The 13,678-nt window shown below is 39.4% G+C and overlaps 1 protein-coding gene across 1 annotated transcript in view; it reads left to right on the top strand.

Annotated features, from left to right (window-relative positions):
- The first annotated feature begins 749 nt into the window (after window positions 1–749).
- Octbeta2R (Octopamine beta2 receptor) overlaps window positions 750–13,678 on the top strand; it is a 195,403-nt gene continuing 182,474 nt past the window's right edge. Inside the window, exon 1 of the mRNA XM_083140834.1 lies at window positions 750–820. The gene's annotated coding sequence lies outside the window, so the exon portion shown is untranslated. The remainder of the gene's footprint in view (window positions 821–13,678) is intronic.

Raw genomic sequence — 13,678 nt, 5'->3', positions numbered from 1 at the left:
CCCATTTCCTCCCTCGCGTTTGGATTCGTTAATTCGAGCTAGGTGCGTCTTCCTCGGCCGCACAATACTATTTTGGCCAGTAAATACCAGCAGCGTACATGTGATATTATTTTAAGGGGTTGAAGGCGAAATCTGGCAACAAGTCGTACAGGTTGGACACACTATTCACTCTCATCCCTTCAGTTCAACCGGCTTGATAAGAGGAACCATAGTTGTGTGCAGCATGCGCTTACCCAAAGCGAAGACAGCCTCGTGTAAAATGAGTATACGTACCCCACCTAACTCACCGTTCTTCACTCAGATGGAAGTCTTCTTTGCGTGTTGTAGATGAAGTAAGCGGGTTTAGCAAGAACTGTGCGATGCTTTGGGAAAACTATTGAGAACCAATTGTTTTAGCATTTGCTAATCATTTCCTCTGTATTCAAGTCTCTGGCCTTCATCTTCACAGGTAGCCTAGAATAATGTATGTGCTCTGCTTAGTTTTGTCTTTCTTTTCTTCATCATACAATGGTGTAAGGAAAGCTAAAATTAATTTTATGCAAGAGGCAATATCGAAAAGGTTTATGAATTGGTTTGGATAGATTGGATAAGATTACATTTCCAAGTTCATGTTTACATTGTAAATAGAAATACTGGCCATACTCTGGGTTTGATCTTCGGTGTAGAATAGAAATATCATTTGCAAGTTCTAACAATTCATTCCAATTTATTTTGAGTTTCTCCTCAAACTGTACTCTGCTTTGTCCTTTCATGTGCTGGCGGTATCTCTTAAGCAGATAATTGGAGACAGAACACGCTAAGTAGATGGAAATGCAATTAGGTAAGTGATTTAACTAACTTTTATAGTGTAATATAGTCAACTCTATAAGAGTGTAGAGTTGACGCTGCATTGTAAAAACATTTGGAGCTAAATAACACCAAGGTTGGTCTTACAAATACCCAGAGCTCGTGGAACGGACTTCACCCAATAGGCCCTGCCCAGCAAGGAAGAAAATCTCGATAAATAAGTGCTCTTTTATCCCAAACACCAATTGTATGGTATTTAATGGTATGCTAACCTTTAGGGGACGGAGCCTCGCGTGAAAGTATTCCCGTTAAAGCCGGCGACTTTTCAAGCGCGCGTTTTTCAAAGTTGCCGCGAAGTACGAAAACAATTTTAGCTGGAGAACTGATTGTCGTAGAGAGTTGAAATTGCTTTTGTTTTCTTTCTTAAAGACAGGGCTTGTAGGGGGGCGGGTAAGATGTATACATTCTGTATCCCAATAATTAGTGTTAAAGGAAGAAGAAGAAGAGAATTTATTTTTCCCCTGTGCTCCCTTCTAATAGACCCAAGTGAATTTTAAAAAATGTAGTGTGTAGCGATGATACACTCGTACAACATTGCAAAGTCTCGTTGAAATCAAACTGATACGTCTTGGCTAAAAAAATAATAACTTTGTATAAAGCGGCTTACGGAACAATGTGCGGAATATCGCTTCTAGGGTCGGCCCTACGGACACTGGATGGACCAAATTTGGAGGGAAGGACGACAAAAGACCAAAAAAGACAACTTTATGAGGATATATAATGCCCGTGCCGAAGCTTGAAAAGAAAAAGGCCAGGTTCCCGCTGGGTCCTTACTTGTCGTACATTGCTTAAAATGTTGTTTTTTACTCGTTCTTACATGTGCATTTTCATTTTTTCAAAAAGATGCAGTGGTTGTGGAGATATAGCCTGTATCCTGGCCACAGAGTGAGAAGGAATGTGAGAAATATAATGAAAAGAGCGTAAGAAGAAAGCATATTAAAATATATTATAAGCAATTTCTGAAGGATTAACTTCCGGTACTTCATAACGACTGGGCGCATCGGTGGAAACTGCGAAATAGCACATTCAAATATTTCCCTGCGGAGATGTTTATTTCTATAGGTTTCAGCAAAACAAAAGTCCCATATATGATGTCGATACCTGTTCCGCGTTTATTATGCGTACCTGAGGGGTCGCTGCATGTTACGTATTTTTTTTTATGGCGGGTGACATGTATCGAACATAATTAAACGCCTGTTCGGTTAATCAATACGGAATACCTTAGAGGACGCATCGCTTTTTTTTAGTACTTTGATGATGTGGTGTAATATGCATGATGGCGGTTCAATGTCAAGCATTGGGAATGGTACCCTAGCGACAATATTCAAAAGTTAATTTACATACTTAATCATCGAGTCGATGTATATTTATTATTTATTTCATGTAGCTCGTATCACTATAAAGTATTCTGGGTAAAAATTGTTTCCAAGCAAAGATGATGGAATTCTTGTTAGTATTGTAATGAAACGTAATTAATATTTACTGTACTGTTTCAATATTTCCACGAATGTTTTTAACTAGGTACGAACGGGCACTGTCATTTGTTGTTTTTTTTTTTGCAAATAATGACTTTTCTAGGAAAACTTTCGCTTGTGCTGATTTTATGGGAATATTTACGTATCGTTAAAATGGATTTTTCGAATTAAAAAATGCTGGCGTGGTTAATTGTATGTGTTTGAGAGAGGGGTGGAAAGTGAGTTGTTACATGATCCTTGCTTGAAAGGATTGGGGGTAAAAAAACGAAAAATGATAGTTTGAGTTCAACAGTAATGAAGTCTGCTAACCCTTACTCCTTCGACTCGATTTCGTCAACTTGGATTTTTTGGGGGGAGGGGTCCTATTGAAGGTTCCCGCTTCGAATCCCGAAGCACAGATGTTTCTTTGTGAATATCCACTTATAGCTGGACCTCCCACTGTATTCAAAGGGTTCAGGGTTCGATCCTAGCTGAAGTCACTGTGGTACGGATCTCACTTTAAACTTTAATTCACAATTAGCCTTTCTGAGCATAAAGTGCACTTTAAAAAAAGTAAAACAAATCCACTTATTCTACAGAAGAAAAAGGGTCATAAAATAACAACAAAAAAATAAACTAGTAAGTTTGTATACTAAATCTCACCACTGTCATCTTATTTCCAATTATTAGTTCGCACTCCCCTGTTCGAGTCCCGTCTTGGGCAAGGTATTCTTCGTGAGTGTCATTCGATAGAATCATCACTCATCCTCATCGTCACAAATAGCCAAAACTGGCAGAAAAAGCGACGCTAAATCATAGAAATACAAATGGAATTTAGTCCCCACATTCTTTTTATGTAACTGTACAATACGTTGTTACACTCGAAAACACTTATTTGTTTGAATTAACAAAACGCGCTTGGGTAAACTTCTTCGTAACGTATAACAAAAAATGTCAATCTTTACTAAATTTGGTAATTTTGATCAAATTTGTTTGGCAACTCTAAACAAATGTGCACGATTTCTGAAAAATCATTTTGTTCTGACGAACAATTTCTAAAACAATTTGGTTCTGGTGAACAATTACTAAAATAATTTTGTTCTGGTGAACAATTACTATAATTATTTGGTTCTCTTGAGCAATTACTATTTATAGAATAATTTACTTCTGGTGAACAATTTCTAAAAGAATTTGGTTCTGGTGAACAATTGAAGACTAAAATCGGTTAACGCTGTAAGTGCCACAATAATTCAAACACTGTTTTCCACGTTAAACGTTCATGTGCCATGCTTTATAATGCGGTAAACGTGAAATGTGGCTGGTAGCCCTCTATGTAGTTCAATGGGCGTGTAAAGTGGTTACTAGTGTGAACGTTCTTACGGGCTGATGTGCGGAACGATGCGATTTCCCAATACTTTTGCTTTTGGCACTTACAACGTTTGCCACTTTTAGTCCTCAATTTCTCAAAGAATTTGGTTCTGGTGAACAACTACTAGAATAATTTGGTTCTGGTGAACAATTACTAAAAGAATTTGATTCTGGTGAAGAATTACTAGGAAAATTTGGTTCTGATGAACATTTTTTGGAATAATTTAATTCTGGTGAACTAGAATAATTAGGTCTGTGAACAATTATTAGAATAATTTGGTTCTGGTGAACAATTTCTAGAATAATTTGGATCTGGTGAACAATTTCTAAAACGATATGGTTCTGGTGAACAATTACTGGAATAATATGACGAACTTTATTCCTTGTGTAAGAACTTTCCGAAAACAACATTGTATTGTGTGTTGCCTCTTGATTCTTACAATTACCAGGTGAGCTGAAAAGTTCGTAGGCTGACTCATAGATGGCGTTACTAGAATTAAATCCATGTGATTTTTACTTAGTACTAACCTTCAAAAGATACGTGTATAAATTTCACAGCTGCCGGATAATTAGTTCGTGAGATATAGCATTGTGAGTGAAGCAGCTTTTGTTATTGTGAAAAAATGGATAAAAAAGAATTTCGTGTGTTAATAAAGCATTGCTTTTTGGCGAAAAAAATACTGTTGAAGCCAAGGCTTGGCTTGATAAACATTATTCGGACTCTGCACCAGGAAAATCAACTGTTGAGAAGTGGTTTGCTAAATTTAAACGAGGCGAAATGAGCATCGAAGACGATGCACGCAGTGGACGCCCCAAAGAGGCTGTTAACGACGAAAACATCAAAAAAGTCCACAAAATAATTTTAAATGATCGTAAAGTGAAGTTGATCGAGATAGCTGAGACTTTAAAAATATCAAAGGAACGTGTTGGACATATTGTGCATGAATATTTGAACATGCGAAAGCTGTGTGCAAAATGGGTGCCGCGCGTGCTCACAATCGATCAAAAGCAACAACGTCAAAACAATGTACCGTGTCACAAATCAATGAAAACGATGGCAAAATTATATGAATTAGACTACGAATTGCTTCCCCATCCACCATATTCTCCAGATCTGGCCCCCAGTGACTTTTCCTGTTTGCAGACCTTAAAAGAATGCTTGCTGGAAAGAAATTTAGCACTGATGAAGAGGTAATCGCCGAAACTGAGGCCTATTTTGAGGCTAAAGAGAAATCGTACTATAAAAATGGCATCAAAAAATTGTATGACCGCTATAATCGTTGTATCGCCCTCGAAGGCAACTATATTGAATAATAAAATCGAATTTTGTCAAAAAAATATTTTTTACTATGTTAGCCTACGAACTTTTCAGTCCAACTGTTATGTGGCTTATCTACCAAAAAGGAATTGGAATTTTTAATTGTTCTGTAACAATGACAGTTTTTCTCCTGGGTGTACATATACATTACGTCTTGGATTTCGTTGTCTCCTAATTCTTATCGTGTAATCACCAAGGCACCCCATACCCGCCCCGCAAGGAGAGTATTATTGAGCACGGGAATCACTGACCTCTTAACTTGATCGCCCAAACTTCAGCTGTCGAGGAAACATGAGCGCCGTTGTTGCAAACGCCATTTCCGAACGACATTACAAGCGCCCAGCGATCCATCAAAAGAATTCAGCTGGACATGTTGGCCCACACCCAACGTCACTTGACGCTGAAGTCTTGGCAGTCGCTGCAAGAGAGGAAGCCACTCAATTGGATGGGAGCGTTGCTTCAACTTGCTCATTTTCCAATCAGTGTATGTTCCCCTAATAACTCAAACGCACCCGCGCAATCTCAGGCGATGCCCTTCCTCAATCTAAGCATAAGTGTGCGAGGGATGTTCTGTGAGACTGGCAGGAATTTGTACTATCTATGGATGAGCCGACACCGCTTTCAACCTGTATCCATACCGACGCTTGAAAATTGTCATAGTTGTTAAAAATATTAATTTTGTGTAAATATTCCACTCTAATTATGTGATTTTTCCAAGACTTATGCTTTAAAATTCGAGAATTACATCAGAATATTAAATTACATGTTATGTTATCACAAGATTAAGTTCTCTTTCACACAAAACTGGTGCAAAATAAAGAAAAAAAGAAACTTTAATTTTATTTTTAAAATACGAGGTCTATTCAGAAATCAACTTCCGATTGGCTCGTAGAAAGCGATACGTAATCACAGCGGCATGGCGCTTGCGCAGTAGCCAACAGTAATGTGTAATCGCACTCCACGCGCAACCGCAGTTCATTTGCTTCAACAGGGCGTAAGTAAGAACTGACAAACATGGGCTCTCGCATTACTGCTCCCGCCAGTTGTAAGGTGCGTGGTGTCATTCGATTCCTTCAAGCAGAAGGAGACAAAGCAGCCGAAATTCATCGTCGATTGCGTCGTGTTTATGGCAATGGCGTTATGAGTTATAGTGCTGTGAGAGACTGGTGCAAGAAATTTAAGACTGGGTGTGAAGATGTGCATAATGAGGGAGGTCAAAGAAGGCCTTCAATTGTGACTGATGAACTCGTCCTATAAATTTGAGGAAATTCCTCGGAGAGTTGTGAAATTGTGAAACGGCATTTTATTCGTACAGTTTCTTCAATGTGTCGGACGAGTCTAACAGTCTCTCACAGCCAACCGGAAGTTGATTTCTGAATAGCCCTCGTATCGAGGATAATTAGACTCCGTGAAACTGTCGCGCGACATTTTTGTGAACCTCATGAAAGATTAAAATGGCGGAAAAGTATCTCCCGGTATCGGTAAATAAATTCCAACCGATATCTTCCGATACTGGTATGTGCCGTATCGGTATCGGTTCAGCCCTAGTATTTTCTCTTATGGTATAGTCGAGTTTCTTGCATGTTAAGCATTCGCGACGATGAGGATGCAACGTTTATATGGAGTTGGTAAAGATACAATCGCAAGAAAGTACCCCTTGATTGGCTCAATCATTTGGTTCATTCTTATTTTACGAGAAGAGACACATTTGGCTATTCGGGAAGATGAAGATGAGTGATAATATAATGAAATTGATAAAGGCACACACAGAACTCGCATGAAAGCAAAGTTGATACATTGTTGTGGTGTCAATTGACGCACTTAAATATGCAGTTTTGGTTTCCTTGAAATGATAGTGTCTGGTCATGTCAGTTGATGCATTTTGAGCATCGTACCGAACAGCAGCTGTTAATGTACCACTTTATACAGTTCTGTGTGTATTTTGATGCACCAAACCTGCATCATTAGCAGGTTATGCACTCTAGAGTCACCGTACGGGGCAAAGTAAAAAAACTAACTTTAATATAGTAATAAAAATCAGAATAATGTAGTAGGCAGTTGCACATCAGATATAAGTAAGAGGTGTTCATATACTCTTCTGTTGCACACACCAACACACGCGGTCTGATTGGAAATGTGACGTCAGGGACCACAGCAAGATTGCCGCTCCTTTGGGGACATGTACCACAGAGCAACAGCGGACTGTTATCCGGTTTCTTACCGATAAGAGTGCAAAACCAACAGACGGAGGATGAAGACGCAATGTGGTGATTCCTGTATGTCGCTTCAGCAGGTTTATGAGTGGCACAGAAAGTTTAAAGGTGGGGTGTCAACTCTGACTGATGCAGCTCACTCCTGCGCACTGCGATGATCCTCAAGCTCTTTTCGGACTCTAAAGGTCCAATCCTGAAACATTACGTGCACAGAGGACACAATATTAACATAGAGTCGTATTGTGATATTCTGGAGTACCGTTGGAATCAGATAAAAAATGTCGTGGTCAGTTTTGGTGTGCCACTGCAGCAAGAGAACGCGAGGCCACACACAGCGCATGCAACAGCGTAGAAAATTACGGTACTTCGTTCATGGCCGCGAGCACCAACGCCGGTTATTTCGAAGTTCAGATGAACGAGATCACTTTTAATCCACTCTAAATGAACTTGGTTTAAAGATTTGCATTGCACCAACGAAAGACAAAGTTCACGAGATTCCGTTCTACTGATCCGAGATTAATTTGTAAGGCTATACCTGATTGGTTGGCTAAAACAAATGACAGTCAAAAAGCTCACAGAGTAGTGTGATGTGTTAAAGTATCAACGTGTGGGAGAAGAAAGTAATTCGGGCCGCAAACTTATCTGAATTTGAGAAATGTACTGATCAACCTTGTCGACGAGTACAAGGATGCAGTGGAGTGTAAAGAAATAATAACACAGGCCTGCGATGAAAAAAATACAAGGGAAGTGATAGGTGAACTTTATGTATTTTGTCGTGCTGAGTTCGAAAAAAATAAAGAAAAATGTCTATCACGTCACGTTTTCTTGAAAAATTTAATTGTACGTGGATTTGTATGAACATTTACCATAAATATGTTGTTTCGGCGTGGAATAGCTTTCCTCCCTGCCTGACCATTACAAACTATGTAAGAAAACTTTATCTTGCGTATTTTGGCATGAAACTCGGAGACCAGGACAAATCGTGGGCTCCTCATAAATGTGTGTGCAGTGTCTCAATGATCTACGCTTATGGCTCAACGAAAAGAAGACTGCTTTACGCTTTGGAATTCCTATGACATGGAGGGAGCCGAGAAACCACTGTGATGATTGTTACTTTTGTGTCTGCCATGTCCGTGGGTATAACCGAAAAAAATCACAAGCTAATCTCTTATCATAAGAACATTCTATCGGCCATTCCTCATGGACCTTATGTGCTAGTGCCTTTGCCTCCAACTGAATTACCAGTCATCTCTTCAGAGTCTTCAGACTCGGAACATCCAGACGGTCAAGGCTCCGATACCGAATATAAGCCCTCTGGAGGCGATTCGCCTCAGCCCTTCTCTCAGGTTGAACTTAATGATCTGATTAGAGATCTGGGCCTTTCGAAAGAGGCAGCTGAATTGTTGGGCTCCAGATTGAAAGAAAAACATTTATTGGCCAAAGGAACCACGTTTTATTGGTACAGGAATCGAGAAAAGGACTTTGTTCAGTACTTTGAGAAAGCGGAGAACCTGCTCTATTGTTCTGATGTTCCCGGATTGATGAGCAAATTTGATATCACCTACGATAAAGATGAATGGAGGCTGTTTATAGATTCATCGACAAGGAGCCTGAAAGCTGTCCTTCTTCATCACGGAAGCCAGTATGCATCTGTACCAGTTGCACACTCTGTACATTTACAAGAACGCTATGAAAACCTGGCTCTCGTCCTCAACAAAATAAAATATGCCGACCACGGTTGGACCATTTGCGGTGATTTGAAAGTTATCTCCATGCTTCTTGGTCAACAAAGACGGATATACAAAGTTCCCATGTTTCATTTGTGAGTGGGACAGACGTGCAAAGACTCAACATTGGGTCAAGAAAGAATGGGCTAAAAGACAAAATCTTGAACCAGGCACCAAGAATGTGATTCGGAACAGCTTAGTTGACCCAAAAAAGTATTGTTACCCCCGTTGCATATCAAATTAGGTGTAATGAAGCAATTTGTTAAGGCTATTCCAAAAGATGGCGATTGTTTCAAATACCTGTGCAAAACGTTTCCAGGTTTATCCGCAGCCAAGTTGACAGAGGGAATCTTTGTTGGTCCAGATATCCGCAAGCTCATGAAGGATAAAGACTTTGAGACTAGCATGACAACAACGGAGAAAGAAGCTTGGGTTGCCTTCAAAGACGTGGTCAGTAAATTTCTGGGGAATTACAAGGATCCTGACTATAAAGCACTTGTTATGAATATGCTGGACAAATTTCAAACGTTGGGTTGCTCCATGAGTGTCAAACTACATTTCCTTCACTCACATGTGGACTATTTCCCCGAAAATTTAGGAGCAGTCAGCGAAGAACAGGGTGAAAGGTTCCACCAAGATATTAAAGATATGGAGCGCAAATATCAAGGACGATGGGACAAGAACATGCTCGCCGACTACTGTTGGATGTTAACACGAGAGAGGCCTGAGATTGCACATAAAAGAAGAACGTCAAAAAGAAGTTTCAAAGGCAAAAGGGTACATACGTAAATATAAACTTTGTTTGTGTTTGATTTTGTTGTTTGTTCAGTTTACAATTTGTGTCAAACGTTCATGTACACATACATTGCTCCTCGTGGTCAATCGTCTATTTTATGTACGTTACCTTAATAAACACAAATGAACATAATACTTTGGTGTTTTTTTTTCTAGAAACTTCACCATAATGGGATGTTAAAAGTGTAAACGCAAGGGAACTTTGTGTTTTTCTCTCGACCAGAGGCGGCTCGTGCGATCTGGCAACAATGGTTTTCTTCCATTTAAACCTATAAAAAATAAAATCAATTGCTAATAAATCAATTTGCATCACGAAGCATCAATTTTACATAGATTTAAATTGATCAAAACCACTGTTGCCAGATAGTGCATGCAAAATTGTTCGCGAAAATTCCTTTTTACATAGGATTTTAGCAAAAATATCGATATCGATTGTACAAAAAATCCTGACGTGATGGAAAAAATGGAGGTCATTTTCGAAATCAGCACAACCAATAACATAAAACTCAGCGTACACGTCTCTTGTATTTTTCAACAACTACAATTTCGCAGGCCTGTGTAATCTGAAAAAAGAACTGACGGCACTACACAAAACGAGAAGGAGAAAGCACGAAACCTTCTTCTACGGGACTCTAATGCCTTACGAAACGCATTCGATTTTGAGAGAACAGCGTACGCTGAACCTCGCCCGCTCAATAAAGATTTATTATTATTATTATTATTATTATTATTATTATTATTATTATTATTATTATTATTACTGTACTGTGGTAAGTATTTGAATTTTTCATTTATTAATTCTTATATATTTATATTGTCGTATCGTGTAAATACTTAGCCAGTAACATGTATTTTCGTAAATTTATACAATCATATTTCCAACACCATGTAGCAATATCCTAACATTGCTCTGTTCTAATTTACCTTGCATTTGCACATAATATATGACATTTATATATGGCTTTAGAGCATTGCTATATCACCTCCTTAACGTATCATCGAACATCCTCATGGTAACATCAGCCAGTTCACAGTTCTGATTATACGGTGCATTTGGCAGTGCAGGCGAGCATCTGCGAACAGATATCTGGTTCTCAAGACCTCTTTGGTCACCTGCCACAAGTCAACACCGCCCTAGGAAGCTCCCGGCCATCCAGAGAGTCGCTTCGCTAATCCATTACACTTCGCTTCAGGCTGTGAGTTAGGTATTATAGTCGAGCAGCAAATATCAGGGTTGCTATTTCTGTACAGTGTTCTATTCATTGGAGAGTAATTAATATGTTGCCGTTACCGGCTATTTTGTAAATATTGTCTTTGTGTCGCACACATGGTGTCGTCGTAGAACAAGACACTTTCGTTTGTTGCAACGAGCATCATGACACCAGGACATGCTACAGAAAAACTTCAATTTTTATCCTATAGGTATGCAACCATGCCTGACAGATTCAAGGTTGCCACTGGCATATGTTTGATCTGTAGGAAAATAACTCGTTTTAAAAAATAACAGGAATTATTTCTTTAGCTCAATAAGCATCTATCGCCGGCTCCTCAGTTCTTCCAAATGATCCCTTTGCAGATCGTTCAATAATTACATAAGAGGCACGCATTTACAGAAAAACTCATTTCCGAAGAACATATTATAAGCTGTTGTTGTTTAGCATTCTAATACTTTCTTTTTTTTTGTAAATGGACACATCATAACATAATTCAAAATTCAAATAAATATTTGGAAATTATTATATCCAGGGTCTGCAGAACTTATACATTTATTTATATATCGCATTTAAATATATAAACATTAAAACTGGAATATAACTTTTTAAAGAACGCCTGCTCGGTGTCCGCGCGTAAAGTGGTTGACCTATTCATTTCGTCACCTAAGTCTCTGGGTTCGAGTCCCGACCTTGGCATAGTGTTCTTTGTGAGTGCTGCTTCATCAGTTTCATCTAATTATCACTTATCCTCATCGTGGCGATTAGCCAAAAGTGGCAGAAAAGAGGCGTGAATGAACGAAATACAAGCAAACGAATAATTTTAAAAAGCAAGAATATCTCTCATCCATACTAATTGAACAGCTGTGACCCAGTCAGTAGGGCGTCTCACTGCCACGCGGAGGGCACGGTTCGATTCTCGGGGTGGATGACCTAAGGAAGGAAAAATTTCTGGCCTTGCCCCTCATAAAGCGACTCTGGAGTTCACCCAGCCACAAATAAATGAGTATTTGGAGGCAAATACCCTGAGGAGTTAAAGGCAGCTGGAGCGTGGTGATAATCAGCACCTTCAAAATTGGCTGAGATCTAGAGATGTGTTTGGCTCTTCCTTCTTCACATCCTCCATAAATTAGCCTTCATGTCACGGTGCAATGTGCACTGGGAAATTTTACCTTTAATTGATTGGTTTGCTTCATTTTTCCTCGCTTTTTGTGCCACTTTTGGCTAATTTGCGAAGATGGGGATGAGTGATGATATGATGAAATTGATGAATGGATACTCACAAAGATCCATGTCCAGGCCGGGATTCGAACCCTGGACCCCTGGCTTCGCAGCGCGAAACTTTACCTTTAAATTACCCATACTACTTATGAGTATAATGCAGTGGCGTACGCAAGGGGGGGGGGTTACCGGGTTTAACCCCCCCCCCCTTGAGCTTTTGAAATATTATGGAAAATGCTGTAGAAAAAAATTAAAAATGGCTAATTTATCACAGTTAAAGATTTGCGACAGTAATAGTAATAATAATAATAATAATAATAATAATAATAATTTGAATTATTATTCCCATGCAGCATGAAGAAAAACACAACATTGCAAACACAATCTAAGTGGCAGCAAAGTTCAATTTTGCAATTCTTTTTGCAAAAAGTCGCGCAGTGACTCTCGCGAGAATTGTGAAAATTCCTTGCTTCGTCGCAGTGTGCCGACCTTATTGCAAACGTTCTTCCCGGTACTGATTTCACATCCCCTTGTGAACTCTCAAGTGATACTGAATCTACATCCACATCATTAAATAATGTTGAAGAAATGCTTTGTGAATCACCTAGAAGTGATAAATGTATTGGAATGCCTATAAACTTACTTTTCAATGAAAACATAGACTCAGTGGAATTTAGCAACATGTATTCTCGCGCTTCATCATCATCCTGGGCGAGTTCCATAGGTAAAGGTAATGTAAATTCCCCCCTGCATATAGCACCCTGCCATGAAGGCACACGTAGTGGTGTGGTGGGCCCCAAAGATTCTCGATCTCGAACTATTTTGCATGCTCCGGCAGCCTTCATCCCCCAGGGTTGCTGTCAGGTACCCATTGCTATGAGGCTGGGTGCGGAGACAAGGCTGGATAAATTCCAACCAATTCCGGAAATCGAAACTGGATATCCCACGAAGTTGTCAGACTAGACCAGCGCGACTCCTTGAATGAGTTTCATATTTCGATTATTTCAATAAATTTAATATATTTGTTTGTTTTATGGATTTTCTTCACACTTAAAATGTCTCACTTATCATATACAAATAACCGTTGACTAGACAATTATTTTGTAACAAAGAAACAAAAGAAATGTAATATTTTTTATATCTTTCATAAATAGCGGTGGCTCAGTCGGTAACGCGTCTGACTACCATGCTCAAGGTCCCGGGTTCGATCCCCGGCCGGTTCAAATCCGGGAACTTTTCTAACGGTGGAAGCGGCCCCGGCGCCCACCCAGCGTCGAATAACATGGGTACCTGGGGGAAACCCTGGGGGGTAAAGGCGGTCAGGGGCGTGATGCTGATCACATCACCCCCACTCACGACCGGATCAAGAAAGTGTGGGGCGTTACCCCCACACCCCCTATACGCCTTCATGGCGTGGTGCTATGCACAGGGGAACACTTTTTTTTCATAAATAGCAGCTGCATTAGTAGTAATTATTAGTAATTAAATTAATTATAAGAATTATTAATTAATTTTTATTATTAAT

The sequence above is a fragment of the Lepisma saccharinum genome, chromosome 19, assembly GCF_977018435.1.
Source record: "Lepisma saccharinum chromosome 19, izLepSacc3.1, whole genome shotgun sequence".
Lineage (NCBI taxonomy): Eukaryota > Metazoa > Arthropoda > Insecta > Zygentoma > Lepismatidae > Lepisma > Lepisma saccharinum.
Note: the sequence above shows the minus strand (reverse complement) of the source record. Positions and strands in the feature narration are given on the sequence as shown.